At 41.2% G+C, this 18,483-nt stretch overlaps 1 long non-coding RNA gene across 1 annotated transcript; it reads right to left on the bottom strand.

The window, feature by feature from the left end:
• Nucleotides 1–1,219: 1,219 nt before the first annotated feature.
• Nucleotides 1,220–8,610, bottom strand: LOC102127875 (uncharacterized). Its single transcript, XR_001489853.4, has 4 exons — nucleotides 8,502–8,610; nucleotides 3,675–3,729; nucleotides 3,055–3,175; nucleotides 1,220–1,516 (listed from the first exon to the last, which is right to left on the bottom strand). It is a non-coding gene; the product is annotated as an uncharacterized lncRNA (long non-coding RNA).
• Between the last annotated feature and the right edge of the window lie 9,873 nt (nucleotides 8,611–18,483).

Raw genomic sequence — 18,483 nt, 5'->3', positions numbered from 1 at the left:
ACCCTGGATATCAAACCCACAAGTGCTAGAGTGCTTCCCTGGCAAGAGGGGCCAAGAATAGCTGCAACATTCCTATCACACTAGAATGTTCTGAAAACAAGTTATATAATAACCTGAATTCTTGTCTAGAACTTGCTAAGCAACAACCATAGCCCCTCTCAAGCTTCAGGACAGAAAGGCTCATCCCTCAGCCGTCGCCCTGGCACTTCCAGTTCCATGACCTAGAGTCACTCAGTCCTTTCACATCTTTGCTGTTTGTCAATATGGTGGCTATGAACACATGTGCATTGCACACACATATGCACAGACACACACCAAGCAAGAATTGTGTGGCTCCCCAAGTTTTTCATCCCTGTTCTTGAAAATATCATTCTCTCTAAAAATTATGGGTGTATCAAACATGTGAATACTTTTCCATTAAGATATGGCTATAAGGATTGCAAGCAACATGACTTACTTCAGGCTCATAAAATAATTATAAGCCCCCAGGATTAGAATTTGGTGGTAGCAAGCAAAAGGGCAAGAATAACTGAAGACCTTTCTCCTATAATTACAGTGCTTTCTTTTACTTCTCCTGACTTTCTTCCCTACCATCCCAGGGTGTCATTAGCTCAGTTTGATCATAATTAATATACTAACTATATTTTGGTTGGCTTTTCACTACTTATGGTCCATGAGATGGGCAGAAGTAGAACCTGAAGTCTAAGGCCATACTTATCTTAGGCAAACAGCTGGAGAACATTTTTTCCAATCATTAATTCCAGTTCTTTAGTGCTATGGAATCCCATAACAGCCTTTGCAACAGAGACACATGAGTGCAGACAAGGCCAGGAACTTACTATTGTTGCTATCCGCATCAATATTATTTATGTATATACTGCATTTCTCAAGCATGAAAGTGATTTACGAAATGACACAGGATGTCAAATAGTGTGCATGGACTTGTGAGTAAGATCTTTTGAGGTGCTCTTTCTGCACACAAAGTTCATTTTCACCTGTATTCCCAATATCTGTTACAGATTTAAGCATCACTATATTATTTTTTTTAATATCAGGTTTTCTTTTTGTTCTAAATCGTGCTGCCCCAAAATCATGAATTTCAGAAGATTTATATCACATATCACAAATAAGGAATTTTTCTCCTCCTTTCTCCTTTATTTGTGGGCTAGCCAATTCTCTCCCTAGACATACAATATAAAGGACAATAGGGAAAAACATATTTTGTTTTATTTATTTATTTTTTGAGATGGAATCTTGCTCTGTTGCCCAGGCCGGAGTGCAGTGGTGTAATCTCGGCTCACTGCAACCTCCACCTCTGGGTTCAAGTGATTCTTCTGCCTCAGCCCCCCAAGTAGCTGGGACTACAGGCCTGCACCACCACGCCAGACAAATTTTTGTATTTTTAGTAGAGACAGGGTTTTACCATATTGGCCAGTGTGGTCTCGAACTCCTGACCTTGTGATCTGCCCACCTCAGCCTCCCGAAGTGCTGGGATTACAGGCGTCAGCCACTGCACCTGGCCAAAAAAATATTTTAAAGTGGAGATAAATTCAAACATCACCAGTCAGCCAGCACTGAACAGCAAATATATACACGTACATATTTGACCCCTGAACCCTTGAACAACATGAATTTGAACTGTGTGGATTTTTTCAATAAAAGTTACACTGAGTGTCCCGCCTCCCCTTCCACCTCTTCTGCCTCTGCCACCTCTGAGACAACAAAATCAACCTCAGTACTTCCTCCTCTTCAGCCTACTCAATGTGAAGATGATGAGGATGAAGGCCTTTATGATGAGCCACTTCCACTCAATAAATAGTAAATACATTGTCTCTTCCTTATGATTTTCTTAATAACATTTTATTTTCCCTAGCTTAAGTTACTTTAATAATACAGTATATAATACAAATAACATACAAAATATGTGTTAATGGACTGTGTATGTGGTCAGTATGGCTTCCGGTCAACAGTAGGCTATTAGTAGTTAAGATGTGGGGCAGTCAGAAATTATACATGGATTTTTTGGTGTAGGAGAGATCACCACCCCTAAGTTCCACAACGTTCAAGGGTCAACTGCGTATATATTTTGAAATTATACTTGGCATTTTGAATATGTTTTTATGCTTATATCTGAATATATGGTTTTGACGATTAGAAATTAATACTATTTTACCCTAAGTCATGATGTCATTCTAAGAGCATTGTACTCAAATAGTCAATAAAGCCACTCTATTTAGGACCCTTCACCTCTCAGACTAATAACAGAATGCCACATTAAGGCAAAGTTGTTGTTACTTCTATGAAGCAGGTAATCAACTAATTACATGTTTTAATTAAACTATCTCTCTCGTAGAATTTTCATTTGTTGGTTGGGCTCGGTGGCTCATGCCCGTAATCCCAGCACTTTGGAAGGCCAAGGCAGGCGGATCCCAAGGTCAGTAGATGGAGACCATCCTGGCCAACATGGTGAAACCCCATCTCTACTAAAATGCAAAAAATTAGTGGGGCATGGTGGTGCGCACCTGTAATCCCAGCTACTCGGGAGGCTGAGGTAGGGGAATCACTTGAACCCGGGAGGCGGAGGTTGCAGTGAGTCAAGATCATGCCACTGCACTCCAGCCTGGCGACAGAGCAAGACTCCATCTCCCCCAAAAAAAAGACTTTTCATTTGTTCTGCTGGGTTAAAGTGAACTGCATAGTGACAGTCTCAGTAAGTAGTAAATGTTAAGGTATGCCACTAGCAAAATCAATTTATATGACCCAACATAAAAATTCAAATATTCACTGTACTTTCTCTACAGACCTTCTTATTTCTCCCATCTCTTCATATCTGAATACATTTCTTTCATTCCATACCCGTTGACGCATATAGGATACTCTATATTAAACACAAATATGAATTTGACTTCAGAGTCCTTAGTAAAGAAGTTCTGTCATAAGCCACTTGTTCCTTTGATCACAACTCTACCCGTGTTCTTGCATGCTCCCTGACCTGTAACCCTAGTTAACTTTGCTTCATTCCTTTTGTGCATTCTCACTGCCAAGAATTCTTACCTGCCAGTTCTTCTATCATGGGTAACTCACAGGAAAGCTCCCTCTTCTGAGAAACGTGTATGGTCAAATCCAAAATCAACTTGAGTGTGTTCATTGTTTTGCATTTTAGAATGATCACTACCTGGAATTATAATTTGGATTTTAGCCTCCAAATTTTAAAATGAGCATGCTAATAATGGTATGTTTGTGAAGAACCAGTGTCACAAATATTCAAGATATTCTCATCTTTGTCTCAAGTAGAATTGCTATTCTGCACCTCACCCCAACCCCTGTGAACTTAGTCATAATCACGTAACCTGCATTAGCCAATGAAATGTGATTCTGAGACAACGTGCAGTTTACAGTATCCTCTTTTCCCTCCTCCAGGGATATCGAAACTATGAGTCTAGATGGAGTTCCCAGCAGCCTGGTCCTTTGCCCACTGTGATGAGCAGAGCCCTGCCAACCTGCAATCACCTGTGCAATGAATCTTTGGAGCTGTTTGTTGCACAGTATACCTGTATTCCTGACTAATTAACCTAGAGATATTAATTTTCCCTTTCACTGCAGGGCTCATCTTTGTGATAAAATTTCTGCTGTATGCCAAAACTTTTCAAACTTACATTCGCACTTATTTTTACCTTTGGTTTTGTTGTTGTTGTTGTTGTTAACATTCCGATATCTCAGATAAAAAGCCTAAGACGCAAAGAAGGAGAATGATTTCATCAGCTTTTCTGAGCAATCACTTCTAAAGGAAAAATAAGAACAGATCTGATGTCTAGCCAGTGCTCTCTCTTTTCAACCAGAAATTAAAAAGAAATGCAGTTTACAATTCCAATTAGAGGAAAAGTCATAGAGGTGTAGACTACTAAAGCTAGAAGAGTTTCAGAACTCATCTGGTCCAGGTACCTTATTTTAGAGCAAGACTCTGAGGCCCAGTGGGTTTAAATGAGTGTACTGGCTAAGACCACACACCAAGTTAGGGGTTAAAGAAGACAAAAATTCAGATCCCTTATACTATGTTTTTCAACTTGGTAATATATGGATCTTGAAAGAAAGGAAATCTCCTGAAGAGTCTAAGAATATGTAGGCATATTCCTACACATCAGGTTATGAAATTTAACCTTTAATTGTTGATGCTATCTTTCAGATATGAGTTATTGCTCTACAAAATTTTTCCTTTATAACTAGTAAAATGACCATTCAAAATATATTATTGCGCCAGGCGTGGTGGTTCACGCCTGAAATCCCAACACTGGGAGGCAGGGGCGAGTGGATCACCTGAATTCCGGAGTTCGAGACCAGCCTGGCCAATATGGCAAAACCCTGTCTCTACTAAAAACACAAAAATTAGCTGAGCGTGGTAGTGCTTGCCTGTAATCCCAGCAACTCAGGAGGCTGAGACAAGAGAATCATTTGAACTCCAGAGGCAGAGGTTGCAATGAGCCGAGATCACGCCACTGCACTCCAGCCTGGGCGACAGAATGAAGATGAAAAAAAACAAAAATAAATAAATATATATATATACACACACACACACACACAAAAACACACACATATACACACACATATATACACACATATATGTATATATATTATTGAAACAAAAGCAAAAAAATAGACTTCTGGAACTTGCAATCCCTGAGAATTTTTGGAATTCTCCAATTGAGAAATACTGTACGAGGCTCACACTGCTTGAGAAATACTGTACGAGGCTCACACTGCTTGAGAAATACTGTACGAGGCTCACACTGCTTGAGAAATACTGTACGAGGGTCACACTGCTTGAGAAATACTGTACGAGGCTCACACTGCTTGAGAAATACTGTACGAGGCTCACACTGCTTGAGAAATACTGTACGAGGCTCACACTGCTTGAGAAATACTGTACGAGGCTCACACTGCTTGAGAAATACTGTACGAGGCTCACACTGCTTGAGTAATACTGTACGAGGCTCACACTGCTTGAGAAATACTGTACGAGGCTCACTCTGCAGTGTGATCTTGGATTTCTCATCTTTGTCTCTAGTGCATGCAGCCCAGTGGCTGGAACAGAGTAGGTGTTAATGCAAATTTGTGGAATTGATGCTTCTCCTTGTGACACCCCGTTCAGTTTTCTTTCCAGGATAACATGCTGACATTACTAAGAAATTGATGAGACTCTGTCGGCAAGTCAGCTGGATGACAGAGGTGATGAGCTGGTGCTGCACCAGCTTAATTGATTTCTTTACACACACTCACTCTTATGAGACAGTTTAAAAAAGGAGAGAAGAAAAGCTCTAGCATATTTCTAACAAGTTAGAGTAAAAGTTCATTATCTTCAAGGACTATGAACACCATCCCCCAAAATATACAATCTCCACCTCCCAAACCTGCTGTCTCCACTGTCTCTGGACATTAAGTTTTTATCCAAATATCATATTCTCATCCTCCAGTGCAGTTAATCGCTATGCAAGATGATGCTGCCTGTCCCAAGATGAGGAAAGGGGTGCTAGGTGCCAGACATTGTATACGGACTGGTTCAGTCAAAGGTTCTATGTCTCCAGTTACAGACAAAGAAACAGAGGACACAAAGTTAGATGTAATTGACCGAGCGCGGTGGCTCACGCCTGTAATCCCAGCACTTTGGGAGGCCGAGGCGGGCTGATCACAAGGTCAGGAGATTGAGACCATCCTGGCTAACATGGTGAAACCCCCTCTCTACTAAAAATACAAAAAATTAGCCGGGCGTTGTGGCGGGTGCCTGTAGTCCCAGCTACTCGGGAGGCTGAGGCAGGAGAATGGCGTGAACCCGGGAGGTGGAGCTTGCAGTGAGCGGAGATTGCGCCACTGCACTCCAGCCTGGGCGACAGAGCGAGACTCCATGTCAAAAAAGAAAACGTTAGATGTAATTTTCCCAGGCCCTATAGCTAGAATATGATAAAGAAGAGCTTTGCACCCAAATCTGTCTAAGAATAGAAACAGAATGACAGAATGACCCCTCACTAAAACTGGTTGCCTCCAACTGCAAAGCAGCCTCATTTTATGCCCCCTCAGTTTGCAGCCTTTTGGGGGAACTGTCACGTCACCACTATCCCTACTTCAAGAGAAAGATTTGGTCACTAACATCATCACTAATACTTCTTCACTTTTTTTTTTCTACCCAGGCAGTGGGGAAAGGAGAACGCAGAAAGCAGTGACTGTCTCTACTGTTAAAATGTCAGAAAGCCAAAGTCTGGTTCTCCTGGCTCTAGTCATGTAACTCTTGTGTGGGTGAAGTTAAACTCAGTAGTTAGCCTAATGAGAATGCAGATTTTGCTGTTCCGGAACTATTTAAAGGTTGCTTTCTGGTTTCTGTGGTAAAGTACCTTGAAGTCCTACTTTCAAGTATAAGTGGGTGGGAGTTGAATTGGCACACACACACACAAAAACCAAGAGATCTTATCAGTCTTCCTATTTACCTCTGCCTGGTAGAAGAGAAGCTCAGAGGCTTGCACTAAACTGTCTTTGGAGACTCAGTTTCCTAAACTTCAAATAATTCATCCTGCACTGTCCCCATGAGAACTTCCAACACTAGAAAAAATGGACAATTTGAACCAGAAGGAGTGTGGTGGGAGCAGGTTCCTCTCTGCTCAGTATTCTAACATCCCTGCTACTCCTCCTGTGTCTATCTTTCTGTTTCTCAACACAGATCCAAAGGAAGTTGGGTGCATGGAGGCAGACTAGTAGGAAATTGCAAGGTTTAAACACCACATTAACCAGAGAAACATTAATGTTAAAAGTAGGCCAGGTGCAGTGGCTCACGCCTGTAATCCCAACACTTTGGAAGGCCAGGACAGGCGGATCACTTGAAGCCAGGAGTTCGAGACCAACCTGACCAGCGTGGTGGCTATTCCTGAGCTCAGTGGCTCACACCTGTAATCCCAGCTACTCAGGAGGCTGAGGCAGGACAATCGCTTGAACTTGGGAGATGGACGTTGCAATGAGCTGAGATCACGCCACTGCACTCCAACCTGTGTGACCCTGTCTCAAATGATAATAATAATAATAACAACAAGTATTCCAAACAACTGAAAGTCTAGATTTTTTAAAAATAAAGAATGTAGAAAAACCAAGCCTTTTTACTCCTGCTGTAGAGGGAAGATGAAATAATAATATGGGCTCAATACCATTCTTGCAGACCTGGTATTTCCACTTGTTCTACTCTTTGATCTCCCCACAGTGAGGAAGCACTTCAGAGGCCCGCCCTTCTCTCAAGCAATCTTATTTTCCCAGCACTTCCTTCTAATGGATTTCTGAACAACAAATTTATCAGGACATTTTATCATAGGCTGCCTTTTATGTGGTGAGATGGAGAGACCCTTAAGGAAAGGAGAATGTCCAGGAAGTAAATAAATTTAGGCTGGAAGCAAGCAAAAGGCAAAGGACTAGGAAGAAGTTCAGGAGGCCTGGGTCTGGAGCAGCCCACCAACAGCTAACCAAGGAGGCCATGAAGCCAGTAGAGAAAGTAGCATCAACAACAACAACATGGTGTCCTTCCCATGTGCTAGGCTCCATGGTAACCTAACTTCTTTTTATTTATTTTTCTATTTATTATTATTATTATTATTATTTGAGACGAAGTCTAACTCTGTCACCCAGGCTGGAGTGCAATGGCACATCTTAGCTCACTGCAACCTCCACCTCCCGGTTCAAGTAATCCTGCCTCAGCCTCCCGAGTAGCTGGGACTACAGGTACACGCCACCATGTCTGGCTAATTTTTGTATTTTTAGTAGACACGGGGTTTCACTATGTTGGCCAGGCTGGTCTTGAACTCCTGACCTCGTGATCTGCCTGGCTCGGCCTCCCAAAGTGCTGGGATTACAGGCATGAGCCACGGCACCAGGCCCAACCTAACTTCTTTAAACCCATTATCACATTTAATCTGCATGATAACCTATGAGTCGGTGCTATTATTATATCTATTTCATATATCAGAGGCTTAAAAACATTACATGCTTACTTGGGCTCAAACAGCAAGTAGGTGACAAGGAGGAGGAATTTAAACCTTTGTCTGAACATTATCTACATGCTCAATCAAGATCCTATACTACTAGTATAACAGAAAATTCATCAGACGCTCAGTTTCAAGGACTAACTTAAGGAGTAGATAAATCCTTTGAAACTCTATAGAAAATATTATATACAGTTTTGTTTTTCAAGACAAATGGTCTGTAGCCCTTATTGGATTCTCTGGTGGGTTTGGGGGTCCAAAATACAGCCTGGGTTGTTCAGAGGTTGGCTGTGTGATTTTGCACTGGCTTAATAGCTCTAAATTGTCATTGCAGGCTTCCAGGGCCTCTTCTGTCTTTAAAATGCAATGATTCTGTTGTCCTAAATGTCATAAAGACCATTAAAAAGTATGAACAACTTTCCTATTACCCCTCATGACCCTTCCCTTCCCCACCCTGTACCCCCAGCTTTACATTCCCACGACCTACTACATCACCTGTTTTTATCACTCCCACGATCGGGCAAAATAGATCCAATTGCCATGTGCATTTTTCAGAGCTTTTCCAAAGCCTGGTTATATGATGCATGGAGTATGAGTCAGGCTCGGGGAAAAGGGGGCCTCTTTTTAAAGTTTATATGTAACTGTGAGAGCATTCAAGCATGTGCTGGCATGCCAGCCCTCTGTTTAAAAAAATATAAAACCTGTTAGCAATAATGTTTTCCTGTTAAATAGTAGTTCAGGGACATCGGAGCCCCGCGAAGTGGGGAAAGGCGTGGCTACTCAGAGGGCAGTGGAAGGCACTGTAACCCCCAACCATTTCTCCACCTTCCATTTCTGCTACAAAAAGGTTCTCCAGCCTCATTCCTCTCCGAAGTTGAAAGCTCCAGTTTGAATTCCTTACTTGGAAGGTCACTCATTTTCTCATAGCCAAAAAGTCTGTTTGCTTTTGTCTTCCCACTTGCTTTCAAATGAAAATATCAGACCACAGACCATCTTGCTTCCCTGATTCAAAAATTAATTACATCATGTCCAGAAGTGAAGGTTGTTGAAAGTTATTAATGTATTTGTTGGGAACACTGCATTCCGATAGCTTTTACATGAACGCACAGATGCTTGTTCTCCGCCTGACCCCATCAGCAGTTCTGCATGGTGTAGGGTAAAAACCATGGTCACATATTGTCCACTTCAGTCCCTCACTGTGCTCTTTCAAAAGCACACTGTCGAGTACATTTTTATTAGCGGAAAGTGTATCTATTTATTTCCCATTGTTTGTCGACATCTCCCAGAAACTTTTGGAATAGGACTTCTTAATCTGCCAATTGTGACCCTTTCTGTCTCTCAACCATTATTTCTACTGCCTTGTGATTCTAATAGACCTTGAAATTAGCACTGTGTTTCTGTTTGTGGTGTGCAGCACACTCACCGGTGGTAGCAAGCCAAGTACATCAGCTGCACGACAGTCATATGTGGCCTGGGTACCTATCCTTGCCACTCCTGGGCAGGGGTCCAACCCCAGACGTGGCAATCACATGCATCAGCAAGCTGCTGCTCTAGAAAGAAGAAATACAGGCTCAATTGTTTGGGACAGAGCTCTGCAAATATGAGGGAGGGTAATAGTAAAAGCTTGCAGGTAAGTTTTTAGACATAGAGATCAGAGACATTATTTTTCACCAAAGCCGTCAGTACAGATGCATAATTCCTCTATAGTGAACCGGTATGAATCGGTGGTTACACAGAATGCTCTGTGCTTCCACCAAGAACACTCCCAGGCTTAGGGAGCAGGCTTGGCAACAAGGATTCGGGGAGAGGGTGACAGGTTGAAGTATAGAAACACAGCACGACAGATTGAAAATTCTAAAACTTTGTCCTTCACCACAAATTGGGCACTTTAGGGAGGTGTATTTCCCAAGGGCATGAAGGACACCAGCATGAGATATTATATATTATATGTCACTAGGAGTCATTATAGTCAGAGGAACTGAACTGTGGTGACAATTGGGCAGGGTCTGACCTTGGGGGCAGATGAACTTGGTTTGAGCTCAGTCTCTTTCCTTTGAAGTTAACCTCTAGCACATGATTTAACTCCCACACACAGTCAGACACCTCTCACCTCTCACCTCTCACCTCATATATAGCTCTTGCACCCATTTTGCACAGTGGTCCAGGCACAACTTCCTTCTTCAGATCTTTCCAAAACTCCATGGGTCCACATTATTATCACTGCCTGACACACTCCCCCAACCCATGTTCGTTTCCTTCATGGCATGTTTCTGTGTATACAGGCAATCACTGGATTCCAAGCTTGAAGAAAGAAAATGTGTCCATTTTTGTGCACCACTGTATACTCAGCACCTAGCATCTTGCCTGACGTCAGTCAGTATTTAAGAAATAGTGTTAAATAAAGAGATGCACTCTAAATCTGTTTTCTCAGTAAAATAGAGATAATAGGCCAGAAGCGGTGGCTCATGCCTGTAATTCCAACACTTTGGGAGGCCGAGGCAGGTGGATCACCTGAGGTAGGGAGTTCGAGACCAGTCTGACCAACATAAAGAAACCCTGTCTGTACTAAAAATACAAAAATTAGCCGGGCATGGTGGCGCATGCCTGTAATCCCAGCTACTAGGGAGGCTGAGGCAGGAGAATCGCTTGAGTCTGGGAGGCCGAGGTTGTGCTGAACCGAGATCGCGCCATTGCACTCCAGCCTGGGCAACAGGAGCAAAATTCTGTCTCAAAAAATAATAATAGTAATAAATAGAAACGATAATAGTACCTACTTTAAGTGACATTGTAGAAATTAAATGATGTAGCACATGTAAAGTCTTCAGAATAATGCCTGGAACATAGCAAACACTCAATAAACAAACACAGCTGGCATTAGTATTTAGAACATTCATTCATAGCCTAGGGTCTTGCCCTCATATTGAGGTGTTATGTGATTCACCTGGACTTGTAAATTGTGTGTGTACACAATTTTTTGAGAAGAAGATCCCCTAAAGTTTTCAGACTCTCAAGTGGGGACAATTACTCCACTGTCTAAAGGAAATTAGAATCATTACTGTAGAGACTGATACCATTGGACTACAGAGAATAAGACAGCAGCCTATTTTACGTAAGAGTCTAGGGACCACAAATTTTAATTCTCATGCAGCCTTAGTTTGCTTTAATGCTCAACTGAATCACAGAGCACTGAATTAGGAACCCGGGGACATGGTCTCTTGGTCTCCTGTCTGAGTTCTTTTCCTTTGCTAACTTTATAGTCTTGGTTTATTCACCCATCCTCTTACTTTATAAACTTTTTTGCCCTGGTTTGGGCAGAGATAATGCAAAGAAGAACAACCCTTTTAAAATCCTAAAGACATAAACACAGAACTACATGAAAAGTATAGGGTCTGCAAGTCAGGAGATGTCTTACTCAGAGCACCCTGTTTCCTAATCTGCAAAATAAGTGAGTTTAATTAGTTGACATTTAAGATTTCTTCTAACTGCTTACTATAATCCAAAGATTTGAAAATAAATTGCCTCTGTTCCGAGGATTTGTTTTCCGTCTGAGTCTTCACTGTACTAATTTACACCCTTGCCCACAACAAGGACACTATTTTTACTGACCCATTTGCAAAACTGAAGTCGAGGTGGCATCTTAGTCCATCCGGGCTGCTATAACAAAACACTTTAAGCTTGGTAATTTATAAACAACAGAAATGTATTTCTTGCTGCTCCGGATGCTGGGAATTTCAAAATCAAGGCACCAGCAGATTCAGTGTCTAGCGAAGGCTCCCTGCTTTATAGAGTGTACCTTGTGGCTGTGCCCTCCATGGTAAAAGTGGGGCAAGGGAGCTCACTGGAACCTCTTTTATAGGAGCAGTAATCCCATTCATGAGGGTAGAAGCCTCTTGCATTGATCATTTCCCGAAGTCCCCATCACTTAATACTATCACATTGGGTATTAGATTTCAACACATAAACTGGGGAGGTGAGGGAGGATAAACCAACATTCAGACCATAGAAGATGGGAAAGTAAGAGACATTCTCTGCTCTTTGTTGATTTTGATTTGGTATATTTAGCACTTTAATGGGCTTCCCGGACTTGAGCTAAGTTGGATACCAAGAGGAACTTAAGACTTGGTGAAGCCAATTATTAAAAAGCCAAAAAAATAACAGATGCTGGTGAGATTTCAGAGAAAAAAGAATGCTTATATGCTGTTGGTGTGAGTGCAAACTAGCTCAACAGGAAAGCAATGTGGCGATTCCTCAAAGACCTAAAAACAGAATTGCCATTCACCCAGCAATCCCATTACTGGGTATATATTCAAAGGAATATTAATTATTCTATTATAAAGACACATGCACACATGTGTTCATTGGAGCAGTATTCACAATAGCTACACATGGAGTCAACCTAAATGCCCATAAACAGTAGACTGGATAAAGAAAACATAGTACCTGTACACCATGGAATACTATGCAGCCACAGAAAAGAACAAGATCATATCCTTTGCAGGAACATGGATGGAGCTACAGGCCATTATCCACAGCAAACTAATGCAGGAACAGAAAATCAAATATTGCCTGTTCTTACTTATAAGCAGGACCTAAATGATGAGAACTCATGGCCTCATAGAGGGGAGCAACAGACAATGGGGCCTAACAAAGGGTGGAGAATGGAAGGAAAGAGAGGATCAGGAAAAACAACTAGTGGGTACTAGGCTTAGTACTTGGGTGATAGAATAATCTGTACAACGAATCCCTTTGACATGAGTTTACTTATCTAACAAACCTGCACATGTACCCCTGAACTTAAAATAAAAGCTTAAAAGGAAAAAACAGGGACCCCGTGAAGGCAAAAGCACCAGAATTGCAGCTCAGAATGACTTCCCCACTGGGCCCAGCAGAGCACCAATGGGAGATGAATCTAACTCCTCCGGATATGTAAATTCTGTGCTCTTCTCGCCGATCCCCTGGGAATCTTTGAGTTTTACACACTGAGGTATCAATTTATTTGACAGGAGTGAAGATCCATCTCAGTAAATGTGAAGTTAGGAAGAGCAGAAGGAGAAGAGCCAAGTGAAGGATGTTAACTTTCAACAATAGAGTACTTGGAAAAGTGTCAGGCAGGAGAAGTCAAAGGCTTTAAATGGCAGGAGACTGCAAAAATGAATCTGCTAGTGCATAGGAAGGTAAAGGACTCAGAAAGGGAAATGGAATCAGAGATCTATAAGGTGGCCTCGGTTTCTGAAAACTCATCTCTGGACATCAGTCCTGGAGAACTCACCTAGTCCAGTCTTTTTCTTTTTTTTTTTTTTTTTTTTTTTTGAGACGGAGTCTGTCACTGTCACCCAGGCTGGAGTGCAGTGGCTCAATCTCGGCTCACTGCAACCTCCGTCTCCCAGGTTCACACCATTCTCCTGCCTCAGCCTCCCGAGTAGCTGGGACTACAGGCGCCCACCACCTCGCCCAGCTAATTTTTTTGTGTTTTTAGTAGAGACGGGGTTTCACTGTGTTAGCCAGGATGGTCTCTATCTCCTGACCTCATGATCTGCCCGCCTCGGCCTCCCAAAGTGCTGGGATTACAGGTGTGAGCCACCGCGCCCGGCCCACCCAGGCCAGTCTTAAAGTACTGAAAATTAAGCTCACTATGACTGACTGGGGTTTTCCAAATAGAATCCTGGCTAATGAATCTAGTTACATCCAGATAAGTAAGTCTCTGCAATGCTGTTCAGTGTCTCTTACCCCAGGTCCTTTATCAATGGCCATTATTTGGGGACACATGGATAAACCTAATATCAACTCAGGTAATGGTGCACCCAAACTTCCCAACCAGGAAGTCAATTTTCAGCATTCCACTCTGATTTGACTCCTATGTCGTTTCTTTGTCGCTCTGTTTCCTCATTGAGGAAGATTGTACTCCGATGCCTAAGTTGAGCCTGGAGTGCAGTGAAACCTTATTGCCTATAACTCACATGGTCTCATCGACCTGATTTCCATAAATAGATAAACTCATCAAGGAGAAACACAGGATTAAAATGTAAAAGCCATCTCAGGAAATTATTCATTTCAGATATTTGCCTCAAGTCAAATTAAAATTCCAGCCATCCCTAAAACCCATATCTGTCTGTATTTTTTAGCAGAGATTCAGATTAAATAAGCTTCCTTGATAACTTCTAATATATGATTAATTTTTCTGTCATTGAGTCCTTTTTTATGAATGTAGCAGAATAGATGAGAACTAGATAAATCTTCTAGATGGTAGTGAATGTCATTTCACAAATGACAACACTGAGGACTATAAAAAAAATATGGCTTTCCTGAGGTAACATGTATTCATGTATTCTTCCATGTATTCATTCATTCATTCAACATTCACTCAAAAAAAAAATCTATTTATTGAATGTCTGCTCTATTTAGTCACAGTTGTAGATACAGGGATAAACAAAATATTTGTTTACTAGGGCTAATGTTAACAAAATACCACAAACCGGGTGACTTGAACAACAGAAACTGGTTTTCTCACCGTTCTGGAAGTTGAAAATCTGAGATCAAGGTTTCCTAGGGTTGGTTCCTTCTGAACGCTGTGAGCAAGAATCTGTTCTATGCCTTTCTCCTAGATTCTGGTGGTTTGCTGGCAATCTTTCACATGCCTTGGTCCATAGGAAAGCATGGCCCCAATCTCTGCCTTCATCTTCACATGGAATTTCCCCTGTGCCTGTCTTTGTGTCCACATTTCCCCTTTTATAAGAACACCAGTTTTATTGGACTAGGGGCTAAATCCTATTGCAGTATGACCACATCGTAGCCAATTACATCTGCAATGACCATATTTCCAAATAAGGTCATGTTCTAAGGCAGCGGTCCCCAACCTTTTTGGCACCAGGGACCTGTTTCAGGGAAGACAACTTTTCCACGGACTTGGGGTGGGTAGGGGGTGGTTTCGAGATAATTCAGGCGCATTACATTTACTGTGCACTTTATTTCTATTATTATTACATTGCAATATATAATGAAATAATTATACAACTCACCGAAATGTAGAATCAGTGGGAGCCCTGGGCTTGTTTTCCTGGAGGAAAACTAGACAGTTCTCTTTAGGAGTGATGGGAGACAGTGATAGATCATCAGGCATTACATTATCATGAGGAACACACAGCCTAGAACCCTCTCAGGCCTAGTAGGATTTGCACTCCTATGACGACAATCTAATGCCACCACTGATCTGACAGGAGGCAGAGCTCAGGCCATAATGTGAGTGATGGGGAGTGGCTGTAAATACAGATGAAACTTCCCTCATTCGCCTACCTGCTGCTCAGCTCCTTATGTGCGTCCTGGTTCCTAACAGGCCACAGACTGGTACTGGTCCGTGGCCTGGGAGTTGGGGACCCCTGTTCTAAGGTATTGAGGATTATGACCTCAACATATGAATTTCAGGGGAACGCAATTCAAATCATAACACGCAGGAACAAACAAAATTCTCTGCTGCCAAAAAACTTACATTCAAATGTCAGGAGACATTGTATGTATGTGTGTATTTCTGTGTGTTTCAGAGGCAATGAAAAATGCCCGAATGTACTAGAGCAGTGACACAGTTTAAGGGGTTGCTACTTAAGATCCTCTCTGATGAAGTGCCTTTTGAGCAGACCTGAATAAAGCCAGAGGCTGGACCTCATGAAAATCCAAGTGGAAGCGTAGCGTGGTCTGAGCGAAGAGCATGGTGAGGGCAGATGCTCTAGACTAGAACCTCTCATTGCTGCCTCTCACTGCAGAATGGTCTGGGAAGTGTTAATTGTGCCAGGCATGATGTGTGCCAGGAGATATTTCACTACCAGCCCTTGGTACTTTCCTCTCCCTTTTGAAGACTTATTTCAGTATTTTTTTAGCATCTACTACACTCCAGCCTGCTTGGAGCTAAGTGAAAATCAAAATGGGAGTGATCCTTTTCTTCTTGGAGTAAGGTTTTAAACTACTACATAATATTAGATTGGACAAGCCATGGTAACTCATTGTAATTTTACTTTTCACCTCACTTCTAAGAGAGAGAAAGACCAAATAGCCTCTGAGAGAATTTTTTACATGATGGGGTATTAAAACTTCACAAGACTCATTCCATGGGCAGCTGCTCAATTGTTGGAATTGTCTTTTATCTCAAAGTAAAATCTGACTTTCTGATACTTACACCTACTAGACATAGATCAACACAGAACAAATATTTTTTCTCTTCCATGTGATCATTCTTAAAATTTGGAAGAAAACTAGAATTTTTATTTATTTCCTTGTTGTCTTTCACTCTCTATGTACCCCATGGTCCATGCAATAGTTATTTGCCTCTGGATACTCTCTACTTAGTCCAAGTTTTCACTAACCGCTGGGCCCAGAGAATATGGGTTGCATGGAGGCTTTCAACATTTCCATGTTCAGTGGGAGTATTGTTTATTGTGATGTAGATGTTATGCTTCCATTAATCCAGCCCAAGATTAAGTCAGCATTATTTGTAATCATAATGAAATGTTGGCTTCCACTAAACATTCAAATGAACGTATTTTTACTTCAGTGTTAGACTTTACATTCACCACCTTCGTATTTCATCTTACTGGTTTCGATCTTGCATCTGCATGTCTTGATACTTTTTCTAATCATGACTCCATATCTACTGCAATGTGACAGAAAAGAGAAGTCCTCAGATTATTCACTGTATGACTCTGACTGAGTCACTTGATTTTCCTGAACCTCAGTTCTGCTCACTGTAAAAATAAAAGAGTTGGGATCTAGCAATAAGTCTCTTTTGTATAGTTGTGAGAATCAAATATGACAAGCTAGGCAAAAGTATTATTTAATATGAGAAATATTATGCAAATATTAGTTAATAGTAGTGATAGGATTGGCTTTTTCTTCTTGATTTTTGTCAACTGTATAAGTGACAAGTGTGTTTTCTATGTCTTTAGCCAAATCATTAATTCAAATGCCAGCAAATTAAGACCAAAGTATTAATCAATGTGGTTTAGGTTTGTTTCCAACCTGTTGTGAATCTATCTATAGGTGTTGTGACCCTATTTGTATATTCATAGTTTAACTTAACCTCAAAGATCTCATCAGCCTGGCTATGTGTCAACACAATATGGTGTAGTAGTTGCCATCAACTGCTTTGAGTCAGACAAATTTAGCCTCAGTTCCAACTCAGCCACTCACTGACAAGTAATTTGTGTAAATTACTTGATCTTACTGATTCTCTGTTTCTTATCTTTAAAAAGGGAGATAAACTAAGTACTTACCTACTGGAACTATTGTGAGGGGTAAATAAAGCACACAGAGCCTAGCATAAACGTTCAACAGTGGTTGCAATTTTTATGATATTATGAAAATTAAGTCATCCTAGTCAATCCTCTCATCTTCTGAAGTAGCTCTATTTCAAAAACAGTAAAATAAATTAAGCTAGCATAACATGACATTCCTTGTGAACCTATGTTCACTGCCAGTAACCACCACATTCCTTTGTCAACAGTCACGAACCATTAGCTTAAAAATCCATTCTTGACTTTCTGGGTTCACCATCTGAGAATAGCTGATTTATTTGTGAATTATGGAATCTATTTCCCTTTTGTGAAAAATTAATTGACATTTCCCTTATTCATTCATCTCTTGGTCTCTGAAAGATCTCAGTAGTTACTGATATTAATCCTCACTTCATATTCACTCATTCAAAATGAATATTCTGAGCATCTACTATTTGCCCAACATTCCAGTTTTCTCAGCAGCCTGGCATAACTTGCACTTGTTCTGTGTTCTCATTTAAAGTGGCCAAGCTTTGTCTTACTGTCCACTTATCTATGTAGACTTACAGTCAACTCCCTCTTTACATTGTTTGAGAATGTGAACAAGTCATTTAATGCTGAGTCACAATTTCCACCCCAGTAAAGTGGGATAGCTACTGTGACTACCTCACAGGGCAAAAATAAATGAGAAGAAGTGAAAAAAAAAAGTCCCCCAAACCCAAAGCACCCCCAAAAATTAATTCAAGGTATTATTTGTTTTTTCCCTTCCAGCCAGCAGACCGCTTTCCTTGTTGCTGAATGTGAAAACAAAATATGAATTTACTAGCTCTGTTATCTGTTATCATTACACCATCTGCCCCAAGCAGTTTGGAGATCACTTCCTTGTTCTTCTAGTTTCAAACACAGATTAAAATGACTTTTTGTGCTCTTTAACATTTTCAATAAACCCAAATTTTGTTATTTTTTTGTTATTCATTTGTTATTTATACCCCTATGATAGTCTGTATTAAAATACAAGTACAGTCAGATCCAGCCAAACCAAAAAAGGATGAAGAGATCAAGCATGAAAAGGAAGAGACAGAACCTTGCTCTGACTGGATTATAAACCTGCCTGGGAGCAAGATGGCAGAAAGAAGCCTCCAGTGCTCATTGCCCTTCCACCTTACAGGAACATCAAACTGCACAGCTATCCAAACGAAAAAGCAGTTTCACTAGAACCA

The sequence above is a fragment of the Macaca fascicularis genome, chromosome 4 (assembly GCF_037993035.2).
Source record: "Macaca fascicularis isolate 582-1 chromosome 4, T2T-MFA8v1.1".
Taxonomy (NCBI): Eukaryota; Metazoa; Chordata; class Mammalia; order Primates; family Cercopithecidae; genus Macaca; species Macaca fascicularis.
The sequence above is the reverse complement of the archived record's forward strand: the minus strand, read 5'-3'. Positions and strand labels throughout refer to the sequence as shown.